The sequence below is a fragment of the Scyliorhinus torazame genome, chromosome 11 (assembly GCF_047496885.1).
Source record: "Scyliorhinus torazame isolate Kashiwa2021f chromosome 11, sScyTor2.1, whole genome shotgun sequence".
NCBI classification, from domain to species: Eukaryota; Metazoa; Chordata; class Chondrichthyes; order Carcharhiniformes; family Scyliorhinidae; genus Scyliorhinus; species Scyliorhinus torazame.
In genome coordinates this window covers 150,309,278-150,332,020 of record NC_092717.1, presented here as the reverse complement: position 1 = coordinate 150,332,020, position 22,743 = coordinate 150,309,278, and the positions used below count along the sequence as shown (strand labels likewise).

General features: G+C 47.8%; 1 protein-coding gene across 3 annotated transcripts in view; it reads right to left on the bottom strand.

Annotated features, from left to right (window-relative positions):
- greb1l (GREB1 like retinoic acid receptor coactivator) overlaps nucleotides 1–22,743 on the bottom strand; it is a 417,126-nt gene that overhangs the window by 325,168 nt on the left and 69,215 nt on the right. Inside the window, exon 2 of one of the 3 annotated variants that reach the window (XM_072467885.1) lies at nucleotides 4,509–4,559. The exons of the other annotated variants lie outside the window; for them this stretch is intronic. The gene's annotated coding sequence lies outside the window, so the exon portion shown is untranslated. The remainder of the gene's footprint in view (nucleotides 1–4,508; nucleotides 4,560–22,743) is intronic. 3 annotated transcript variants of the gene reach the window in all.

The following is a 22,743-nucleotide window of genomic DNA, read 5'->3' as shown; positions in this document are numbered from 1 at the left end:
TTCAAAGCCTTGCTGAGTTGCTGAAGAGCATCTTGAGGCTGGTACATATGACTAAGTAGCACGTAGCCTTTGTTTCACAAAAGTTCCAGGAATAACTACCTGCAAGAATTGATGGTGTACTTTTTATAAAGAGGGAACATTTTGGTGATAGGCCTGAAATTTTGATGATAGGATTTTTATACCAGCATTTTTTTATACCAGCATTTTTAACAATCAAAATTACATTGTTATATTCTATAATAAACAATATATAAATAAACACTACATGCCACAGAAATTTAAAAATACATATGGGGAGGATTTTTAACAGTGATGCAAATCAGGTGGATAATGGGTAGGTGTGCACCAATAAATACCCAAATCATTTTGGACAGCTCGCTGATTGATGCACATTGGGGGAGCAGGGGGAGCAGAAAGAATCTGGTGTACCCTCTGTGCAGTGGAGTCAGAAGTGTGTACTTAAAGGGAGCACGGCGATTGTTGGAGGGAAGGCATGGAGGGTCCAGAGAAGGTTCACAAGAACAATCCCTGGAATGAACAGCTTGTCGTATGAGGAACGGTTGAGGACTCTGGGTCTGTACTCGTTGGAGTTTAGAAGGATGAAGGGGGGATCTTATTGAAACTTACAGGATACTGCGAGGCCTGGATAGAGTGGACGTGGAAAGGATGTTCCTCTTGTAGGAAAAACGAGAACCAGAGGACACGATTTCAGACTAAAGGAACGATCATTTAAAAGAGATGAGGAGGAATTTCTTCAGCCAGAGGGTGGTGAATCTGTGGAACTCTGCCGCAGAAGGTTGTGGAGGCCAAATCACTGAGTGTCTTTAAGACAGAGATAGATGGGGATCAGGGGTTATAGGGAGAAGGCAGGAGAATGGGGATGAGAAAAATATCAGCCATGATTGAATGGCGGAGCAGACTGATGGGCCGAGTGGTCTAATTCTGCTCCTATGTCTTATGGTCTTATGGAAGGAAGAGGAGCAGACTGAAAGATTTAGGTCCCACTCTCACTGTTCTATGCCCTGGTTGTCACAAATAAAAACACACCTTTAAATTTTTTTGAATAATTTCATTTTTGTTTTTAAAATCATTATACCGAATCACTCAGTCAGTCTTTTATGATTCATCATCTGTGAACTGCTTTCCTCATTTCACAATCCTTTGAGCAGCCACAAAACTAGCAGGAGTTGAGCCATCTGATGGTTTGAACTACTGAGCGAAAATGTTCCTTGATGTCTCTGCCTTGTTCTTCAGCTTCCCCCATTGCTTACTTTCAGGCTTCTCCAGCTGGATATAATTGAGCTAAGGCACTGTGCTGTTTAGTGAAATGCTTCTCAGGGCTTGATTTCTTATTCTCAATGAATTTCTCATTGCAAATTAGATAGCCATATAGGGAGGCTAGTCCAATTTCAGATGAATGTGGAGGAATCAATCCATTACAACTAGAAATTCACGATTTTCCTTTACAACTCTTCTCTTCTTTGCAATCATTTCCAAAGTATTTCTCAAAGGAAAGGAGGTAAGTTTGCTTCTTTAAGATTTATCAGTCTGCCTGCCTGCAACTTACATGCTTACCAACACAGCCTCAACACCAAGGCCAGAGTGCACACTTTTATTGATGAATGTGCCTGCCTATATATGCTTACCAGCACAGCATTTAAAGCCGTCAAGCACACTTCCATTACAGTTGATTAATTAGCGCACATTCACAGACCACTAACGTATTAATACCACTCGATCAGGTACCAAATATGGCAACCAATCAGAATGTGCCATTTTAGACAAGCTTTTCAAACAGACCAACAAGGACCAGAATGAGTGCAATGTTTTCCTGATTAATGTGCCTGTCTGCACAGGACCCACATCATTGGATGACAGGTGATGGTGCAGGACCCCATTTTTCCTGGTGAAGCATTCGACAGACAAGAATTTTTAGATAGCTGATAATTATATTTCATGTTTCTGCACTGGGAGTAGATTGGGAAACAATTCTCTGAAAGTTCCTTGTAGTCAATGTTTGGAAAATGTGTTCATTCGGGAGACAACCAAGAACCATACATCAGGCTGCAGGGAGCCACATGGGGCCACAGGTTGCTGACCTATGTCCGAACCCAACCACCACAGATTTATCTGATGGACAGTAGGAGAAAGGTGCATCCACAGGGCACCAGCAAGTCCTCTATCTCACCATACTGACTTGAAAATATGTCACTGTTTCTTCACTGTCGCTGGGTCAAAATCCTGGAACTCTCTCCCTAATAGCACAGTGGGTGTACCTACACCACATGGACTGCAGCGGTTCAAGAAGGCAGCTCACCACCACCTTCTCAAGGGCAATTAGGGATGGGCAAACAAATGCTGGCCTAGCCAGTGAAACCCACATCCCACAAAAAACAAATTTAAAAAAAGACAAGGTACTGCAAAGGCCAGGGGAGCAGATAGATGATCATGGATTGCACCTGGATTCAGTGCCACGTAAGGTTTAATAATATCACATGGTCAACGAGCGCACCTTCAAATACCATTTCCTTAAAAATGAACACTGGCCTCTGGCACTGTTTATTTGAGTATCACCTTTTCGCTCATCTGCTAATAATCTCTGCCAATATTGACTCACACTTTACATACATTGCTCACACTGAAGTCATGCAAGCTCAGCTTGTTGCCATGCAAGAGCAGCTTTCTGCCACGGAAACCTGCCACCATAGCTGTGGATACAGGTACTTAAACAAGTTTTGCAGGGTCCAGCCATATGCCCCCCAAAGCACTGCTAGGATTGCTGAGGCAGTGGCACCATGGAACACCATGGATCAGTAGCAACATCAAACAAATCGATAGAGAATCATTGCATTGTCCTCACGCCACTGCCACTCCCCAGTGACTTTGCCGTTGCCTAGCAGTCATCCAGCCCAGACTGGTATCACCCATGCCAAGGCAGTCCAGTCTAAATATGGGCTTTGTAGAGTCAGAGCTGCAGCAAGGCTACGTGCAGTTTCCCTTATTGCAGCCTGGGGCCAGCTGCGCTGCAAGAACTGCAGCAGCAATGTGTGGGAGCATTTGATCATGCAAAGGCGCACAGAGGACAGGCACTAACTAAACATACAAGGCCATTTAGTTAACTTTTATATGAAATATTGAATGGGTCAATTGACCAAAGTTGATTTGGAATATTTGTTTGGTGGTGGCTTTTATTTCAGGATTATAGCCACGAGGATGCTGATTGTCAGTAACAGATGAAGGGAAGGTGTGAGATTGTTGTTGAATAGGGACTTCAGGTTGTATTCTCTGATAATGCCATCAGATAAACCATTCAAGGCCAGCCCAGCTGCAAAGGGCTGTGTTGATTGCCTCTTCCCTACCTCTTCCTTCTCACCTTCTGCTCCTCAATTGTTCACTATTTACCCGGCGGTAACGGCTGTGCCCTCATGGTGCGGTTTTGCAGGATGCAGTAGTCTACAATGAATGGTGAATGCACTCTGGCGATTACTTTAGAGCTCTTTAAGAGCGGTCCATGCAACAGAAATGTTGTTTAAGCGCTTTAATAGTCTAGATGGATGACATTTCATGTTGAAGCATGTCTCTCATTACATGCATGCTACACACTGTGTGTTGATTGTTTCCCAGCTAAAGAGCCAGGCTGCCTTTGTCACCCAGTCCCTTCCTTTGGTTTCTTGTACTGACTCAAATGCCAATGGTAAAATGGACTGGTGGAGAAGAAAGGCATCACAGCTGCTGCCAAGATTCTGGGCATTGACCTGAATGATGTGCTGAGCATGGTCGCACACCAGCTGGACATTTAGGAAATGAAATCACATTTGATTGTGGTGCATCTCTGAATTGACAGTGGCACCCACAAAGGCATCCTGCATCATTTGGCAGTTTGTTATGTGGATGCAGCATGTTTGTTCTGCCTGCTTCTCTCTGGAAAGAGCAATGGCAATGTATTCCCTGCTTTCTATATTCAGAGCACCAATGACTTCCCTTACATAAGAGTGGGCAAACTGCAAGACATCGCCTGATCTAGCATGGAATGAGCCTGTTGCAAATAAGTTCACGGCCACCATTATAGCACACTGGCAATGCTATCTTCAGCCTTCTTTTCAACTGCAGTTTTGCCTGAAACAGGTGGAACATTTCCGGGAGCACCTCCTTAGTAAAATAAAGATATTGCACACATTGTTCCCCGCTAAAGGTGCAGTCAAAACATTGCTCTTTGGAAATTGAGGGTGGATATGACCAGCTGCAGAAGAGAAGGGCCTTCTCTTTCCCCCTCCGTTGTCTTCGGGCAACTTGTCCTCCTCTGGTTTGCCTCTGCTCAATCTCTATGTCATGCTAGAAATTACAGAACTCATGACTGGGAGCAAGTATTCAGAACCAAGTCCTTCAGCACCATTTGTAATACACTTTACCAACTTTAAGTAGAAGTACAAATCACCAAAAACTTCTCCTCGCTCAGCAACAACCAGGAGAAATCAATCAGCACCTAACCTGAAAATATTTGATGATACCTTTAAATATTGCTGGTGGGAGGTCCTTCCTGCTGTTGAATGCATGTCCAGCTGTGAAAGGTTAAGAAAGGGCATCAAGTGGAGCGTTCGGGTCAAACTCAGCACCACTAAAGTCATAGCATCATTACGCACTGACTGATATCATTATATGTCTACTCTGTGTATTCTGCCACCATGCTCCCAGTGGATCTGGCTAATGCTGAAGCCCTTACCAAAATTCCATCTGGCATGGTAAACAGCATTAGTATGTATGTGTATGCCACAGACATAATTTTGGACCTAAAAACAGCCCCGATAGCAGTGAATGTATGCATGCTACGTAGCCATATTTTTAAAAAATAATTTTTGTTAAGGTTTTCACAGGATATCGATAACAAAATGAAAAAGGAACCCAATAGGGTTAAATACAAAACTGTCAAAAAAACAACCCTCCATACCCCTCTCCCCCCTGTACAAAAATAATAAATTAACACCCCAACTTAACACAGAGCCAACATAGCAAATATATACACCCCCTCAGATCTCCCAATGTAAATAAACATAAATAACCGCACCACCCCCTCTCGCCCCCCCCCCCCCGAGTTGCTGCTGCCATTGGCCAATGTCTACCGTTCTGCCAGGAAGTCTAAGAACGGTTGCCACCGCCTGAAGAACCCTTGTACCGGCCCTCTCAAGGCGAATTTCACTCTCTCCAACTTAATAAACCCCGCCATATCGTTGATCCAGGATTCCACGCTTGGGGGCTGTAGCACCATCGATCACACACGAGGCGAGACATAAAGAACTTCAATCGAGGCTTTATTGAACAGACTTGTTCAGACTTGTTCCCTAGCAGCTCAGTGGCCGCCCGTGGGTCGCTGGGTGGGTTGAGTCCGTGGTCCCGTTTGTTCCCTGGAGATAGCGGCGACCCCACGGGACTGGCACACCGCTGCGTAGTGCCCCTTTTTACCGCAACTTTTGCAGGTGGCCGAGCGGGCCGGGCAGCGCTGGCGGGGGTGTTTTGGCTGCCCGCAAAAATAGCTTGCGGAGGGGTGGAGGGTGCCGGGGGGTCGGTCGCGGCGGGGGTCCACGGAGCCCAAGGGGCTGCAGCGCGGTCGGGGGCATAGGCGCGGGCGTTTTGGCAGGCCACGTCGAGGGAGGCTTCAAGGGCCCGTACCTCTGTGAGTCCAAGAGAGTCTTTCCCTAAAAGTCTCTGGCGAATTTGCGATGATGCCAAACCTGCTACGTAAGCGTCTCTGATCAGGAGGTCCGTATGTTCGTTCGCTGTAACCGCTGGGCAGTTGCAGTTTCGTCCCAGGATCGTTAGAGCATTGAAGAATTCGTCTAGCGATTTCCCCGGGGATTTGTCGTCTCGTCGCGAGCTGGTAGCGTGCGTAGATCTGGTTGACGGGCCTAATGTAGATCTCCTTCAGCAAGTTGATCGCCGCTGGGAATTCTTCCGCGCCCTCGATGAGTGAGTAGATTTCGGGACTCACCCTGGAATGCAGGACCTGCATCTTCTGGTCTTCTGTTGGTCTGCCGGGGGCCGTTCAGAGGTACCCCTCAAAGCTCGCCAGCCAGTGCTTAAGCGCCGATGTTGCGTTAGCTGCTTGGGGGCCGATTCGCAGGCACTCCGGGGCAATCCGGAGCTCCATATTCCTTTTTAAGTCTGCTCAATAAATTGTAGCACCATCGATCATACACGAGGCGAGACGTAAAGAATTTCAATCGAGGCTTTATTGAGCAGACTTGTTCAGACTTGTTCCCTAGCAGCTCAGTCACAGAATGCAGCTGCGGGGATTAACCCAGGTTCTTATACCCCGCCTATCTGGGTGGAGCCCAGTAGGCGGCAGATCTAATCGGGACCCAGCATCTGTCCTCCAATAGCTCCTCGGCATTCGTGGTGTACTGTATTACCCCTAATACATACCACCACAGGGGCCTCGCGTCCTTCCACTGAAGAAGAATCCTCCACCGGGCTACCAGGGACGCAAAGGCCAGAATACCGGCCTCTTTCACCTCCTGCACTCCCGGTTCCTCTGCTACCCCTAATGTTGCGAGCCCCCAGCCCGGTTTGACCCTGGATCATACCACCCCTGACACCGTCCTCGCTACGTCCTTCCAAAATTCCTCCAGCGTGGGCATGCCCAGAACATATGGGTGTGGTTTGCTGGGCTCCCTGAGCACCTAACATGCCTGTCCTCACCCCCAAAAAACCGGCTCATCCTTGTCCCGGTCATGTGTGCCCTGTGCAGCACCTTAAACTGTATGAGGCTGAGCCTCGCGCACGAAGATGAAGAGATCACCCTCCCTCGGGCATCTGACCATGTCCCTTCCTCTCCCAACTCCTCCTCCCACTTACCTTTCACCTCCACCACTGAGGCCTCCTCCTCCTCCTGCATCACCTGGTAAGTTTCCGAGATCTTCCCCACTCCCGCCCACCCCCTCGAGAGCACACTGTCCTGTACTGTGCGTGGCAGCAGCCACGGGAATTCCACCACCTGCCGCCTGGCAAACGCCCTTACTTGTAAGTACCTGAAGGTGTTCCCCGGGGGGGGAGCCCATACTTCTCCTCCAACTCACCCAGGCTCGCGAATTTCCTGTCTACAAACAGGTCTCCCAACCTTCGTATCCCTGCCCTGTGCCACCCCGAAAACCCTCCATCTGTCCTCCCTGGGACGAACCGGTGGTTTCCCCGTATTGGGGTCCACACCGAGGCCCCAACTTACGTAGCCATATTTTACAGCCATACTCATTGCATGACATAACTGAGTAATCAGCACAGTTTTCCCTTGAGATGGTCTAAGAAATTTGTGGTTGCTTCTGCTATCAGTTCGAAAATCATTTTAGCTGAAAATAATGACATTTGAAATATATATATCCCAGTTCAAGATGAAAAATATATCACTGCTTAATTATGGCATAAAGAGATGTTAGATTTATGACAAAGTTTTTTCTGGAGAGGGCATGATCAGAGTGAAGTACATCCTCTTGAACTGACCCTTGATCCAATTTTCATTGGAAGATATGCCATCAAGACTGTGACTAGCATTGAAGTTCCTCTTCTGTCTGTCAGGTATGTCCCAAGAGGGACTTCCGGGTGCGGCGATGACCAGCTGAGTCGCACGTTTCGGCAGCTCCCTGTGAAACGGACTTTTGGGCTCTTGATAGGAGCCCCAACGGCAATTTTGACGGCTAAAAACACTGTGGTAAACCAGAAGGGAATCCCCCCTGGATACGGATGGAAAAAGGAGGAGAAAGTGGCCGGATTGCAGTGGATCCTTTAGAACAGCGGCAAGGAAGGCAAGCAAAAACCAAGATGGCGTTGGAAGGTGGCAGTTTAACATGGGGCCCTGAACAACAAGAGTTCTTGAAATGCTGTGTGGAAGAGATCAAAAAGGAAATGAAGAAAGAGCTGTTGGCCCCGATACTACAGGCGATCGAAGGGCTAAAGGAGGAACAAAAGACCCAGGAGCGGGAGCTTCGGGTCATGAAGGCAAAGGCAGCCGAGAATGCGGATGACATACAGGGCCTGGTGGTGAAGACGGAGACGCATGAGGCACATCAGAAACGATGTGTGGAAAGGTTGGAGGCACTGGAAAACAACGCAAGGAGGAACAACCTGAGGATTCTTGGTCTTCCTGAAGGTGTGGAGGGAGCGGACGTCGGGGCATATGTGAGCACGATGCTGCACTCGTTAATGGGAGCGGAGGCCCCGGCGGGTCCGTTGGAGGTGGAGGGAGCATACCGAGTGATGGCGCGAGGACCGAGAGCAGGAGAAATTCCCAGAGCCATAGTGGTGAGATTCCTCCGTTTTAAGGATAGAGAAATGGTCCTTAGATGGGCGAAGAAAACTCGGAGCCGTAAATGGGAGAACGCGGTGATCCGCGTTTATCAAGACTGGAGTGCGGAGGTGGCGCGAAGGAGGGCGAGCTTTACTCGGGCCAAGGCGGTGCTTCATAAAAAGAAGATAAAATTTGGAATGCTGCAACCGGCAAGACTGTGGGTCACATATCGAGGGAGGCACCACTACTTTGAGACGGCGGATGAAGCGTGGACTTTTATTGTGGAAGAAAAACTGGAATGAGCGGGTTATTAAAAAGAACGTTTGAACAAAGTGGTGGGGCGAATGTGGGGGGCAAAGAGGGGGGTTAAAGAGGGGGGAAAGAGGAGTTTTATGTACTAATCCTGCGATGTGGTAACTTTTCTCTCTCCCACAGGTGGTGATGGGGGGAGGAGGGGAGGTGGAGGAGATGGGGCGTTGGCCATTGGGGGCGGGGCCAAGGGAGAAGCGCGGGCTTGGTTCCCGCGCTATGATAATCATGGCGGGAATAGAGAAGCAGGAAGGAGGGGGCGTCGCACGGTGCGAGCCGAGGTCACGGGGGGAAGCCGAGGTCGGCCAGAGTTTGCTGACTTCTGGGAGCAACATGGGGGGAGTAATTACGCTAGCGGGGGATCTAGCGGGGGGGGGGGGGGGGGGGGGGGGGTGGGAGGGGGGAATTACTGGGTTGCTGCTGCTGGGGAGAGGGGGGAGCTGGTATGGGAGAGGATGGGCAGGGGGGCACCGCCTGGGGGAGATACAGCTGCGTGGGAACCGGGTGAGGAGCTGGAAAAAGGTGATGGCTAATCGACAAGGAAGCCCCCCAACTCGGCTGATCACGTGGAACGTGAGAGGGCTGAACGGGCCGATAAAGAGGGCACGGGTACTCGCACACCTTAAGAAACTTAAGGCAGATGTGGTTATGTTACAGGAAACGCACCTGAAACTGATAGACCAGGTTAGGCTACGCAAAGGATGGGTGGGGCAGGTGTTCCATTCGGGGCTAGATGCGAAAAACAGGGGGGTGGCTATATTAGTGGGGAAGCGGGTAATGTTCGAGACAAAGACTATAGTGGCGGACAACGGGGGCAGATACGTGATGGTGAGTGGCAAACTACAGGGGGAGACGGTGGTTTTGGTAAACGTATATGCCCCGAACTGGGATGATGCCAATTTTATGAGGCGGATGCTAGGACGCATTCCGGACCTAGAGATGGGAAAGCTGATAACGGGGGGAGATTTTAATACGGTGTTGGAACCAGGGCTGGATAGGTCGAAGTCCAGGACTGGAAGGAGGCCGGCAGCAGCCAAGGTACTTAAAGATTTTATGGAGCAGATGGGAGGTGTAGACCCGTGGAGATTTAGCAGACCTAGGAGTAAGGAGTTCTCGTTTTTCTCCTATGTCCATAAAGTCTACTCGCGAATAGACTTTTTTGTGCTGGGTAGGGCATTGATCCCGAAGGTGAGGGGAACGGAGTATACGGCTATAGCCATTTCGGATCACGCTCCACACTGGGTGGACTTGGAGATAGGGGAGGAAACAGGAGGGCGCCCACCCTGGAGAATGGACATGGGACTAATGGCAGATGAGGGGGTGTGTCTAAGGGTGAGGGGGTGCATTGAAAAGTACTTGGAACTCAATGATAATGGGGAGGTCCAGGTGGGAGTGGTCTGGGAGGCGTTGAAGGCGGTGGTTAGAGGGGAGCTGATATCAATAAGGGCACATAAAGGGAAGCAGGAGAGTAAGGAACGGGAGCGGTTGCTGCAAGAACTTTTGAGGGTGGACAGACAATATGCGGAAGCACCGGAGGAGGGACTGTACAGGGAAAGGCAAAGGCTACATGTAGAATTTGACTTGCTGACTACGGGCACTGCAGAGGCACAATGGAGGAAGGCACAGGGTGTACAGTACGAATATGGGGAGAAGGCAAGCACGTTGCTGGCACACCAATTGAGGAAAAGGGGAGCAGCGAGGGAAATAGGGGGAGTGAGGGATGAGGAAGGAGAGATGGAGCGGGGAGCGGAGAGAGTGAATGGAGTGTTCAAGACATTTTATAAAAAATTATATGAAGCTCAACCCCCGGATGGGAGGGAGAGAATGATGGGCTTCTTGGATCGGCTGGAATTTCCCAAGGTGGAAGAGCAGGAAAGGGTGGGACTGGGAGCACAGATCGAGGTAGAAGAAGTGGTGAAAGGAATTAGGAGCATGCAGGCGGGAAAGGCCCCGGGACCGGATGGATTCCCAGTCGAATTCTATAGAAAATATGTGGACTTGCTCGCCCCGGTACTGACGAGGACCTTTAATGAGGCAAAGGAAAGGGGACAATTGCCACTGACTATGTCTGAAGCAACGATATCGCTTCTCTTAAAGAAGGAAAAGGACCCGCTACAATGCGGGTCCAATAGACCTATTTCCCTCCTAAATGTAGATGCCAAGATCCTGGCCAAGGTAATGGCAATGAAAATAGAGGAATGTGTCCCGGGGGTGGTCCACGAGGACCAAACTGGGTTTGTGAAGGGGAGACAGCTGAACACGAATATACGGAGGTTGTTAGGGGTAATGATGATGGCCCCACCAGAGGGAGAAACGGAGATAGTAGTGGCGATGGATGCCGAGAAAGCATTTGATAGAGTGGAGTGGGATTATTTGTGGGAGGTGTTGAGGAGATTTGGTTTTGGAGAGGGGTATGTTAGATGGGTGCAGCTGTTGTATAGGGCCCCAGTGGCGAGCGTGGTCACGAATGGACGGGGATCTGCATATTTTCGGCTCCATAGAGGGACAAGGCGGGGATGCCCTCTGTCCCCATTATTGTTTGCACTGGCGATTGAGCCCCTGGCGATAGCGTTGAGGGGTTCCAAGAAGTGGAGGGGAGTACTTAGGGGAGGAGAAGAACACCGGGTATCTTTGTATGCGGACGATTTGCTACTATACGTGGCGGACCCGGCGGAGGGGATGCCAGAAATAATGCGGATACTTGGGGAGTTTGGGGATTTTTCAGGGTATAAATTGAACATGGGGAAAAGTGAGTTGTTTGTGGTGCATCCAGGGGAGCAGAGTAGAGAAATAGAGGACCTACCGTTGAGGGAGGTAACAAGGGACTTTCGTTACCTGGGGATCCAGATAGCTAAGAATTGGGGCACATTGCATAGGTTAAATTTAACGCGGTTGGTGGAACAGATGGAGGAGGATTTCAAGAGATGGGATATGGTATCCCTGTCACTGGCAGGGAGGGTGCAGGCGGTTAAGATGGTGGTCCTCCCGAGATTCCTCTTTGTGTTTCAGTGCCTCCCGGTGGTGATCACGAAGGCTTTTTTTAAAAGGATTTAAAAGAGCATCATGGGTTTTGTGTGGGCCGGGAAGACCCCGAGAGTGAGGAAGGGATTCTTACAGCGTAGCAGGGATAGGGGGGGGCTGGCACTACCGAGCCTAAGTGAGTATTATTGGGCCGCTAATATTTCAATGGTGAGTAAGTGGATGGGAGAGGAGGAGGGAGCGGCGTGGAAGAGATTAGAGAGGGCGTCCTGTAGGGGGACTAGCCTACAGGCTATGGTGACAGCCCCATTGCCGTTCTCACCGAGGAACTACACCACAAGCCCGGTGGTGGTGGCTACACTGAAGATTTGGGGACAGTGGAGACGGCATAGGGGAAAGACTGGAGCCTTGGGGGGGTCCCCGATAAGAAACAATCATAGGTTTGCCCCGGGGGGAATGGATGGGGGATATGGAATGTGGCAAAGAGCAGGAATAACGCAACTGAAAGATCTGTTTGTGGATGGGAAGTTTGCGAGTCTGGGAGCGCTGACCGAGAAATGTGGGTTGCCCCAAGGGAATGCATTCAGGTATATGCAACTGAGGGCTTTTGCGAGGCAACAGGTGAGGGAATTCCCGCAGCTCCTTACACAAGAGGTGCAGGACAGAGTGATCTCAAAGACATGGGTGGGGGATGGTAAGGTGTCAGATATATATAGGGAAATGAGGGACGAAGGGGAGACTATGGTAGATGAACTAAAAGAGAAATGGGAAGAAGAGCTGGGGGAGGAGATTGAGGCGGGGCTGTGGGCAGATGCCCTAAGCAGGGTAAACCCATCGTCCTCGTGTGCCAGGCTAAGCCTGATTCAGTTTAAGGTATTACACAGGGCACATATGACTGGAGCACGGCTCAGTAAATTTTTTGGGGTGGAGGATAGGTGTGCGAGGTGCTCGAGAAGCCCAGCGAATCATACCCATATGTTTTGGTCATGCCCGGCACTACAGGGGTTTTGGATGGGGGTGACAAAGGTGCTTTCAAAAGTAGTAGGAGTCCGGGTCGAACCAAGCTGGGGGTTGGCTATATTTGGGGTTGCACAAGAGCCGGGAGTGCAGGGGGCGAGAGAGGCCGATGTTTTGGCCTTTGCGTCCCTAGTAGCCCGGCGCAGGATATTGCTAATGTGGAAAGAAGCCAAGCCCCCGGGGGTGGAGACCTGGATAAATGACATGGCGGGGTTTATAAAGCTAGAGCGGATTAAGTTCGTCCTAAGGGGGTAGGCTCAAGGGTTCACCAGGCGGTGGCAACCGTTCGTCGAATACCTCGCAGAGAGATAGACGGAATGGAAAAAAGAAGGCAGCAGCAGCAGCCCAGGATCGGGGGGGGGGGGGGGGGGAGAACCAGAAGGACTCTCAGGGTTGTTAATATATACTGTATAGTATGTATAGGTCGTTGCTACAGATAATTATATATTGGACTGTTAAATTATATTTTTGGAGAGTGTTACTTGTGACAAGGCAGTTGCCAATTAGGGCTAGTTTTCATTTTTGTTATTTATTATTTATTCATTTCTTGTTTATAAAATAGGTCATTGTTATTTGTGTTGTTGTAATATTGTGTAAAGGATGCACAATGTACTGTGTTGGTTGACCAAAAATTTTCAATAAAATATTTAATAAAAAAAAAGGTATGTCCCAAGAGTTACATGGTGCATACAAAATGGGTGAGAAAAAAATCTCAAATCTCATCAAACCCACTCCATTTACCACACCACAGTGCAATGAAAGTACACGAAAATACAAAGAGAAGATGCTGGAAATATTCAGCAGGTCAGGCAGCATCTGTGGAGGAAAAACAAGAGTTAACACTTCAGGTCGCTGATCCTTCAACAGAACCACGCATACTCTTAGCTCAACCATGAACCATCCAATTGCCTGGGAATGGCAAAGAACGAAGAAATGAAACTCGCAAATGGAGGGGAAATCTGATACTCCCCGAGGTAATCAGGAAAGTATTGAGGTTACTCTGAAGTCCACAACTGCCATGATGACAGTTAACTGTAAATTGACCCTTTTTATTTTTAATTTGTTTTTATTAAGGTTTTTCTCAAACAGAATTTTTACATAACCAATGAAAAAAAAAAGAATATTTAACAAAACAAGGTGACTGTTATCGTTATACAAAAATAGAATATACATTAAATTAACAATTCCCCACCTCACCCCCCCGCCCCCCTCCGGATTGCTGCTGCTGACATTTTAACGCTCTCCTAGAAAGTCAAGGAATGGTTGCCACCGCCGGGCGAACCCCAGCAAGGACCCTCTCAAAGCAAACTTTATTCTCTCAAGACTGAGAAACCCAGCCATGTCACGAACCCAGGTCTCCACACTTGGGGGGTTTGCGTCTCTCCACATTAACAAGATCCGCCTCCGGGCTACCAGGGAGGCAAAGGCCAAAACCTCGGCCTCTTTCGCTTCCTGCACTCCCGGATCCTCTGACACCCCAAAGATCACTATCTCTGGACTCGGCTTCACCCACGTGTCTAAGATCCTGGACAGAGCCTTCACAAAACCCTGCCAGAATTCACTAAGCGCCGGACATGACCAGAACATATGGACATGGTTCGCTGGGCTGCCTGAACATCTCGCACAGCTGTCCTCAACCCCAAGAGCTTGCTCATTCTCGCCGTCGTCATGTATGCCCGATGTACCACCTTAAACTGAATTAAGCTGACCCTGGCACATGATGAGGAGGAATTCACCTTGCCTAGGGCATCAGCCCACAGACCCTCATCTAGCTCCTCCTCCCACTTGCCCTTCAGTTCCTCCACTAGTGCTTCCTCCACCGCCTGCAGTTCTTGGTAGATGTCCAACACCTTCCCCTCCCCTACCCAGATGCCAGAGGCCACCCTGTCCTGTATCCTGCGAGGGAGTAGCAACGGAAATGTCCCCACCTGTTTTTTGAGAAAGGCTCAGACTTGGAGGTATCTGAGGGCGTTTCCAGGGGGCAGACTGAATTTCTCCTCCAGCGCCTTCAAGCTAGGGAAAGTCCCATCTATGAACAGGTCCCCCATCCTATTAATGCCTGCCCTGTGCCAACTTTGAAACCTTCCGTCTATCTTGCCCGGGACAAATCTATGATTATTCCGTATCGGGGTCCAAACTGAGGCCCCCTCCTCCTTCCTGTGCCTTCTCCACTGCCTCAGTGCCACCGTCACCACCGGGCTTGTGGTATATCGTGCCGGCGAGAACGACAGCGGTGCCGTTACCAGTGCCCCTAGGCTGGTGCCCTTGCATGACGCCACTTCTAGCTGCCCCCACGCCGACCCCTCCTCCATTACCCATTTCCTAATCATGGCCATATTAGCCGCCCAGTAGTAGCTACAGAGGTTCGGTAGCGCCAACCCTCCTCCCCCCCCCCCCCCCCCCCCCCCAGAGGTTCGGTAGCGCCAACCCTCCTCCCCAACCGCACCCTAAAAACAGTCTTTTAACTCACGGGGTCTTGTTTGCCCACACAAATCCCGTGATAATCCTGTTCACCCGCTTGAATAAAGATTTGGGGATGAAGATGGGAAGGTACTGGAAAACAAACAGGAATCTGGGGAGCACCGTCATTTTCACGGTCTGCACCCTTCCCGCCAGGGAAAGAGGGAGCATGTCCCACCTTTTAAAGTCTCCCTCCATCTGCTCTACAAGCTGAGATAGATTGAGCCTGTGTAGGGCATCCCAATTCCTCGCCACCTGTATGCCTAGGTACCAAAAGCTCCTCTCTACCATCTTGAGCGGGAGTTCTCCCAGTCTCTTCTCCTGACCCCAAGCGTGGATCACAAACAGCTCACTTTTCCCCACGTTCAGCTTGTACCCCGAGAAACTCCCAAAGTCCCTAAGGATCTGCATGACCTCCCCCATCCCCTCTAGCGGGTCCGAAATATACAAGAGCAGGTCGTCTGCATAGAGCTCCCCCCCCCCTCCCCAAACCAGCCCCCTCCAGTTCCTTGAAGTCCTCAGCGCCATGGCCTCAATTGCAAGGGCAAATAGTAGCGGAGATAGGGGGCACCCCTGCCTCGTCCCTCGGTGTGGCCTAAAATATTCCGACCTCAGCCAGTTCGTGGTCACACTTGCTATGGGAGCCTGGTACAGTAGTTTGACCCACCTTATGAATCCCTCACCAAATCCAAACCTACTTAATGCTTCCCACAGGTACTCCCATTCCACCCGGTCAAAGGCTTCCTCTGCATCCATTGCAGCCACTACTTCTGCGTCCCCTCCTTCTGAGGGCATCATGATAATGTTTAGGAGCCTCCTCACATTTGTGTTCAGTTGCCTGCCCCTGACGAAACCTGTCTGATCCTCATCAATCACTCCCGGGGCACAGTCCTCAATTCTAGTAGCCAAGATCTTAGCCAGCAGTTTGGCATCTACGTTTAGGAGCGATATCGGCCTGTAGGACCTACATTGTAGCGGATCCTTCTCCCTCTTCAAAATGAGCGAGATCGAGGCCCGCGACATCGTCGGGGGAGGGTTCCTCTCTCCTTAGCCTCGTTAAAGGTTCTTAGCAGGAGTGGGCTCAGCAGCTCCGAGAATTTCTTGTAGAATTCTACAGGGTAGCCGTCCGGTCCCGGGGCCTTGCCCGACTGCATACTATCCAGGCCCTTAACTATCTCCTCCAACTCAATCAGGGCCCCTAGTCCCTCTACCAGACCCTCGTCCACCCTTGGGAACCCCAATTGGTCCATGAATTGCTTCATCCCTTCCCCTCCCACCGGAGGTTCTGACTCGTACAGTTTACAATAAAACTCCTTGAAGACTTCGTTGATCCTCTCTGGGCCCAAGACCGTGTTACCTGCCTTATCCCTAACTCCCCCAATTTCCCTGGCCGCCTCTCTCCTGCAAAGTTGGTGCGCCAGCATCCTACTCGCTTTCTCCCTATACTCGGAGACCGCCCCTTTCACCTTCCTCAGCTATGCCTCCGCCTTAGCTGTGGTCAGCAGATCAAACTCCGCCTGCAGTCTCCGGCGCTCCTTTAGCAGCCCCACCTTGGGGATCTCCGCGTACTTCCTGTCTACTCTGAGTATCTCTCCCACTAGCCTCTCCCTCTCCGCCCTCTCCCTCTTCTCTCTATGGGACCTAATAGAAATTAACTCCCCTCTGATAACTGCCTTCATAACCTCCCAGACCGTAGTCGCTGTTACCTCCCCTGTATCGTTTGTTGTCACATAGTTTTGGATGCGCCTCCTTATCCGCCCACAAACCTCTTCATCCGCTAGCAGTCCCACATCTAGTCTCCAGAGAGGGCGCTGCCCTCCCTTCGCCCCTAGTCGCAAGTCCACCCAGTGCGGGGCATGGTCTGAGACCGCAATGGCCGAATACTCGACCCCCTCCACCCTTGGGATTAACGCCCTGCTCAACACAAAAAAGTCAATCCGAGAGTACACTTTGTGAACGTGGGAGAAAAAAAAAAGAGAACACCTTCGCCCTTGGCCGAGCGAATCTCCATGGGTCCACACCCCCCATCTGATCCATGAACCCCCTCAGGACCTTGGCCGCTGCCGGTCTCTTTCCCAACCTGGACTTAGACCAGTCCAATGCCGGATCCAGGACTGTGTTGAAGTCGTCCCCCCCATTATCAAATGATTTGACTCCAAGTCCGGGATTTTACTCAGCATGCGCCTCATGAATTCCACGTCATCCCAGTTCGGGTCATAGACGTTCACGAGCACCACCCGGGCCCCCTGCAGCTTGTAAATTGACCCTTAACAACTAAAATGTCCTTTTCTTTTGTTTTTTGTTCAAAAGACCCACTGCCTATTTCACTTCTCTGTTCCAGATGGCACTGTTACTCTTGAAAGAAATAATTATTGACATCTAATCTAACTCTAATCATACATGTAAAATCCATAGTTTCATGGATTTTACATGTATGATCTAACACCCCTATGTATCTTGTAGAATCTATCTAACGGGACTAAATCCAATGTCTTCATTATTTTAAACAAAACTCAACCATATCCTATTTAATCCTATTCTTCCCCAAACTAAATGGCCCTAACTCTTGTAGTTTATTACTTTGCTAAGTGTCCTATGGCTAGTTAAGATACCATTCTGGCCATCCTTATCCTGCAGCTTTTTCAAAGCTTCAATATGCTTAACTAGTTATGTGGAACTAAATTAAACACTGTGCTTCAAGTGCTTATGCATTGAAGACTCATATAGCCTAAATAAAGCTCTTTTCATTTTATACTGAGGTTTAGCACTCCCAGAAGATTTCATGGCTGCTGATAGATGGGGGTGATGGGACTAGCATGGTGCTAGATTGATCCATAATTTCACTAAATCAAACTGCAATCTTTCATTTGTTCTGAATTAGTAAACCGTCTGCATAGTTTTCTATCAGTAACAAAGTAAAGAAAAGCCCTCATCCAAATAATTCTAAAAGCGTTAAGCAAGGTGGCCCCAGTAGAGCCTCTTCGAACGCCAATTGTGATGAATCCCAGGAAAATCCAAACCCACCAATAACAATCTCTGCTTACAAGATTTCAACTAGTTACCTTTCTGCCCGAGTTATGCAGATTAGTACAACTATCACTGCTAATGACAACAGGATGCATCCTCCCATTAGGGCACAACCTAGTGCCCCCATCATAAAGCATGGATTCAGCACCATTTGGACATATGCGCATCAGAGCACATAATTTACAAGCTTTATTTAGAATTGGAAACTGTCAATCTACCTGAACCTCCTTCATATAGATCTGTACAGTATGTCCCCTCTATCAACTCTACACTTAAGAGGCTAAAACAGATTAATACCAACCAAAACACACACTGCTAGATATAAGGATTACCACTGGTCTTCAGTTGTGCAGAAAGTGTGGTCCAGCCTTGATAGGCAGGATAGTATCTGTGCATCACTGACTCCAATATTGCACCTGCCATACATCTACTTCTGAAGTTTATTGAACTACTGTACAAATAGGCACAATTAAGCTGCAATCGCAATATCCTTAACGGTCTTCTTGAGAATACGTAGTTGTATGATGTGGAAGTGAAAAACACCATATAATTTTCTTTTGTTTTGTTCAATAAAATTTTGAAAATGTTAAATTTGAGATAAGTCCATTGCTAATTTTTAAATGTTCTCCAATTTTCCTCTTTCAACTCATGACTTGTTTGTTTGTAATGTTTAGTTTCTTGAAATAAAATTAAAACCAACTAACATTAAATTTTGCCCACAAATCCAATAACATCTTTCTAGCTAGTTCAGGGGTTGCTTTGGGGTTTATGCACAAGTTACAAGCAGCCTCCATCAATTTTGGTTGGAACACTGGGTTCTGGATTTGAAAAATATCTGTCACAAATGGTTAGCCCTACATTCAACATTATTTTTTGCCATTCACATGTAAAGCAGAGATGCACTGAACAAGCTGGAACTTGTAAACATGGCGAGCAAGATATGGCATGCAGCCCAAATCAGCTACGTTTTGCACGATTCAAAGTAGCACCTGCCTGAAATTAAAACTGCATTTTTTTTTAACACAATAATATGGACTAGATGGAAACTTTGAGATGAACAATTATTGCACAGAATGAACATTTCAGTATCACTGCTGATTTAAAAGCTGTTCCTTCCATCTCTGTGGGCACTAGTCTAAATGACTTTCTGTTCTTTCTATGGGTTAAACTTGTCACTTACAGTCAAACAAGACAAGCCAACAATACATCTTAGGAAACAGAGGACACCATACTTCACTGATTTCCTGCAGAGACAGAAGCTGGTGTCCCAATCCATCATCTGTCCTTCCTGACCCCTGATTCCCAGTGAAACCAGGATCAGCAAAAATGTCACAATAGGAGCTGGATTGCTTTATTGAGAGAATGACCCTATTCTATAGCACCACAATCAACTTAGAAACACAGGGTTCCATGTTAAAGTATTGGTTGTTCAATTTCAATTCTCTTTAACACTACAGTTTTTGTTCTGCTGTACATATGCATTCTCAGAATAAAAATTCCTTTTTTAATGGACTATCTGTGCAGTACTAAATTAATCCCACTTGCGAGATTCTCTCTTGAAGTTCAATTTAATTTGCATTTCCTTCAATCGCTTCTCAATGCAGAAGGGCAGCTGTGACACACACAAGTACATATGGACAGAGACTATCTTCGGCTTTTAATTTTACGTTGTCAGGCAAAGTCACTTGATCTCCTGCCCCAACAAGCTTATCTGTAGTGCTAGACCTTGATGATTCTGTGCTTCTACTTCACTGAAAAATATTTGCTCAATTTCTTATCGCAAACTAATGCCAGGAGGCAGACTCTTCTCCAGCAACTATAGTCTAAAGGAACACTGAATATGAAGGCAGATTCAAACTAGTTAACAAGCAGGGCTTTCCACATAAGTCAGGCCAAAACCTAATCATACAGAGTACTGTTGTGCAGAAAGCAGACACAAATTTGGTCCCACAGTTGCCCGAAGAGACAGATTCACAACTGTGCAAACTTGAAGAAAAGGAGGAAAGAAGTAGGTTTCAAAGAGAGAAAATCTAATCCCAAAAGCAGTAGGAGAAAATCTAGAGATAAACCTCCCTGTTCCTCTTGGCAGCTGATTATGTTACCACGTTTCCAGCTGGGGAAGTGTCCAAAAGCTTTTATGTGAGGGGGAAAAGAAGGGTTTTTAAATAGCTGGTGAATCACCAGTAGCATTCATTGTACGCAGTAAGTCAAAGAATATGGTCACTTTCTTACATGTGTCTGGTGCCCTTATGCTGCTGATTCTCTGAGTCTCTTCTGCTTCTCACTTTTACCTCTTTGCTACTTAGCTGCCCTGATTTTCTTTTGCTTCTCATTCAGATTACTGTTTTTCTGTCTCTTTTTCTTTCCCCTTATGGGTGGAAGGTGGTATGGTGTGCTGTTCAGGGAAAGAAAGCACCAATGGCTGTCGACTGAATTTTGAGGTGAGGGTTGTGGAACAGAACACAGTCCTTAGTTGATTTTTCCCATTCTCTCCTCAAAACACTTTCACCTTCCCCAACCTCTTTCCTAAATATCCTCTACTCCTTCCATTCATATTCCTGCCAATTCCCTTCTTTTTATTCTCAGCTCCAACTTTTCCCTTTTGAACAAATACGCAACCCTGTACATAGATACATAGACAATAAGACTTCCTGAAGAAAGATGGACTCTTCAAAAGACACTGAAGCTGGAAGATCCACCTGATAAATGCTCCACCCGCCCACCTGCGTGGCGTTCCAGGGTCCTGAGTCGCTGGCGACCTCCACCCCGAACTCCGAAGGCAGCCCCAGGCCTCCTTCGGTAAGTCCCAGCTTTTGCATGCCACGTTGGTCCAGGCGTGTTCTGGATGGGTGTGTTTTTCCGCTGATGTTGCAGAGAATCAGGTGTGGAGGATAGATTCCGGTTGGGCTTTTATCTGCATCCATTAGCAGAATTCAAATCAGTTTCACAATGGTTTCCAGTGGGATTCTCAGTCCGCCATGCTAGGCTGCATTAGAAGCTCCCACTGTCAATTCATACTGGCATGAAACAAATCTTTGAGCTGCCTCTCAAGTTCACCCCCCCACCCCCACCACCACCACTGATCCCACCAATGGGGCATGAGAAAATTCCACCCATTCACTTTCATTTCACTTTCATTCTCACACAGACATGTACAACACAGCTTCTAGCTTTTAAAAATCATGAAGAGCATGCTATTTACCCTCAGTAAAGATTTTGAAATTCGATTTGGTTCACTTCTCTAAATTGAAGTACTAGAAAGAAAGCACGTTTCTACAAAATAAATATTCCATCAGCACGTTTCTGCAAAATAAATATTCCATCAGCCCCTCTGACTTGCCATACAATATCCTGAAAAATTAGGCAATGCATAGGGTAAGACTGCAGATTCTAAATATAGATCACAACTCTTGGTATTAACTCCAGATCTAGTCTTGGAGGAGAAGTCTCTGAGAAGTAAAAACTTTAATGAAGGCAGGAAGAGACATGAGAGGCAATTCAGCTGATAATGTTAACCATGTTACTGGGCAATATATCTAATTTTTAAATTTGTTCACTCCTGGTTGGACTCCAGGAAGAGATGGGGGGAGGGAGGAAGGTGAAGAAATGAGAAACGTATGAAGAGAAGGAGTGAGGGAGAGGGGGGAAATCGGAGAGAAGTGTGATGAAAGGGGAACAGATGACGGAAGAGGTAAAAAGAATGGAGGGGAAATTGGTGAGGAAAAAAATGGTGGTTAGAGGAGGGGAGTGAAGTAACATAAGAACATGGGAGCAAGAGTAGGCCATTCAGCCTTTCAAGGCTGCTCCGCCATTCAATGATTGTGGCTGATCTGGTTGTGGTATCAGTTCCACTTTGTTGTCTGCCCCCCCCCCCCCCCCCCCATAACCATTGACTCCCATGTCTAACAGACATCTAACTCAGCCACGCATACATTTAAAGACCCAGCCTCCGCTACACCTTCAGGGGAAGAAAATTCAACATTCTAATGACCTTCTGAGAGAAAACTGTTCTCATCTCTGTCTTAAAAAGGACACCTCTTATAATATCTGTCCCCGAGCTCTAGTTTCCCCCACAAGAGGAAACTTTATTTGGGGAAATTAATAGGTCAGTAAGGCTAATGATCCAGTAACAGGAGCGTGACAACATTAGCCTCAGGCGATAATGCACGGTCAGCTCAATTTAAATATTTCTGTAACATTTGCAACAAATGCCAGGTTTGGTTGGATGGCATGCTAATATCAATAGTCTTTACAGCATCAATTTATTTTTGCTTATTAAAACCATGGGAACCAAAGTTCCCTTTCAGGATTTAACTGCAGGAGACAGATAATAACCGCAAAGAAATCATACCCTATAAAAACAGCAATCAAAGGCAGAAATGTTATTTATGGACAATTTTAAAACTTTGGGGCTGCAACTGGTTTAAGGGGTTTTGACTTAGCTTGCATGGAAAACTCAGGCTGATGAGCCTTTCTGCATATCTACATTGGATGCCATATGCGTAGTCAATGAACATAATAGTGTGTGGAGCATATGAGGCACCACAGGGGGCTCAATGTCAATCAACCTAGTCAATTAGCACTAGTTTCAACAATATTAAACCAGTTTCTACTAAGGCAGTTCCACTGTGGGGAAAACTACAACTTGTCACTGTTCATTCATTTTCCTGAGAAATGCC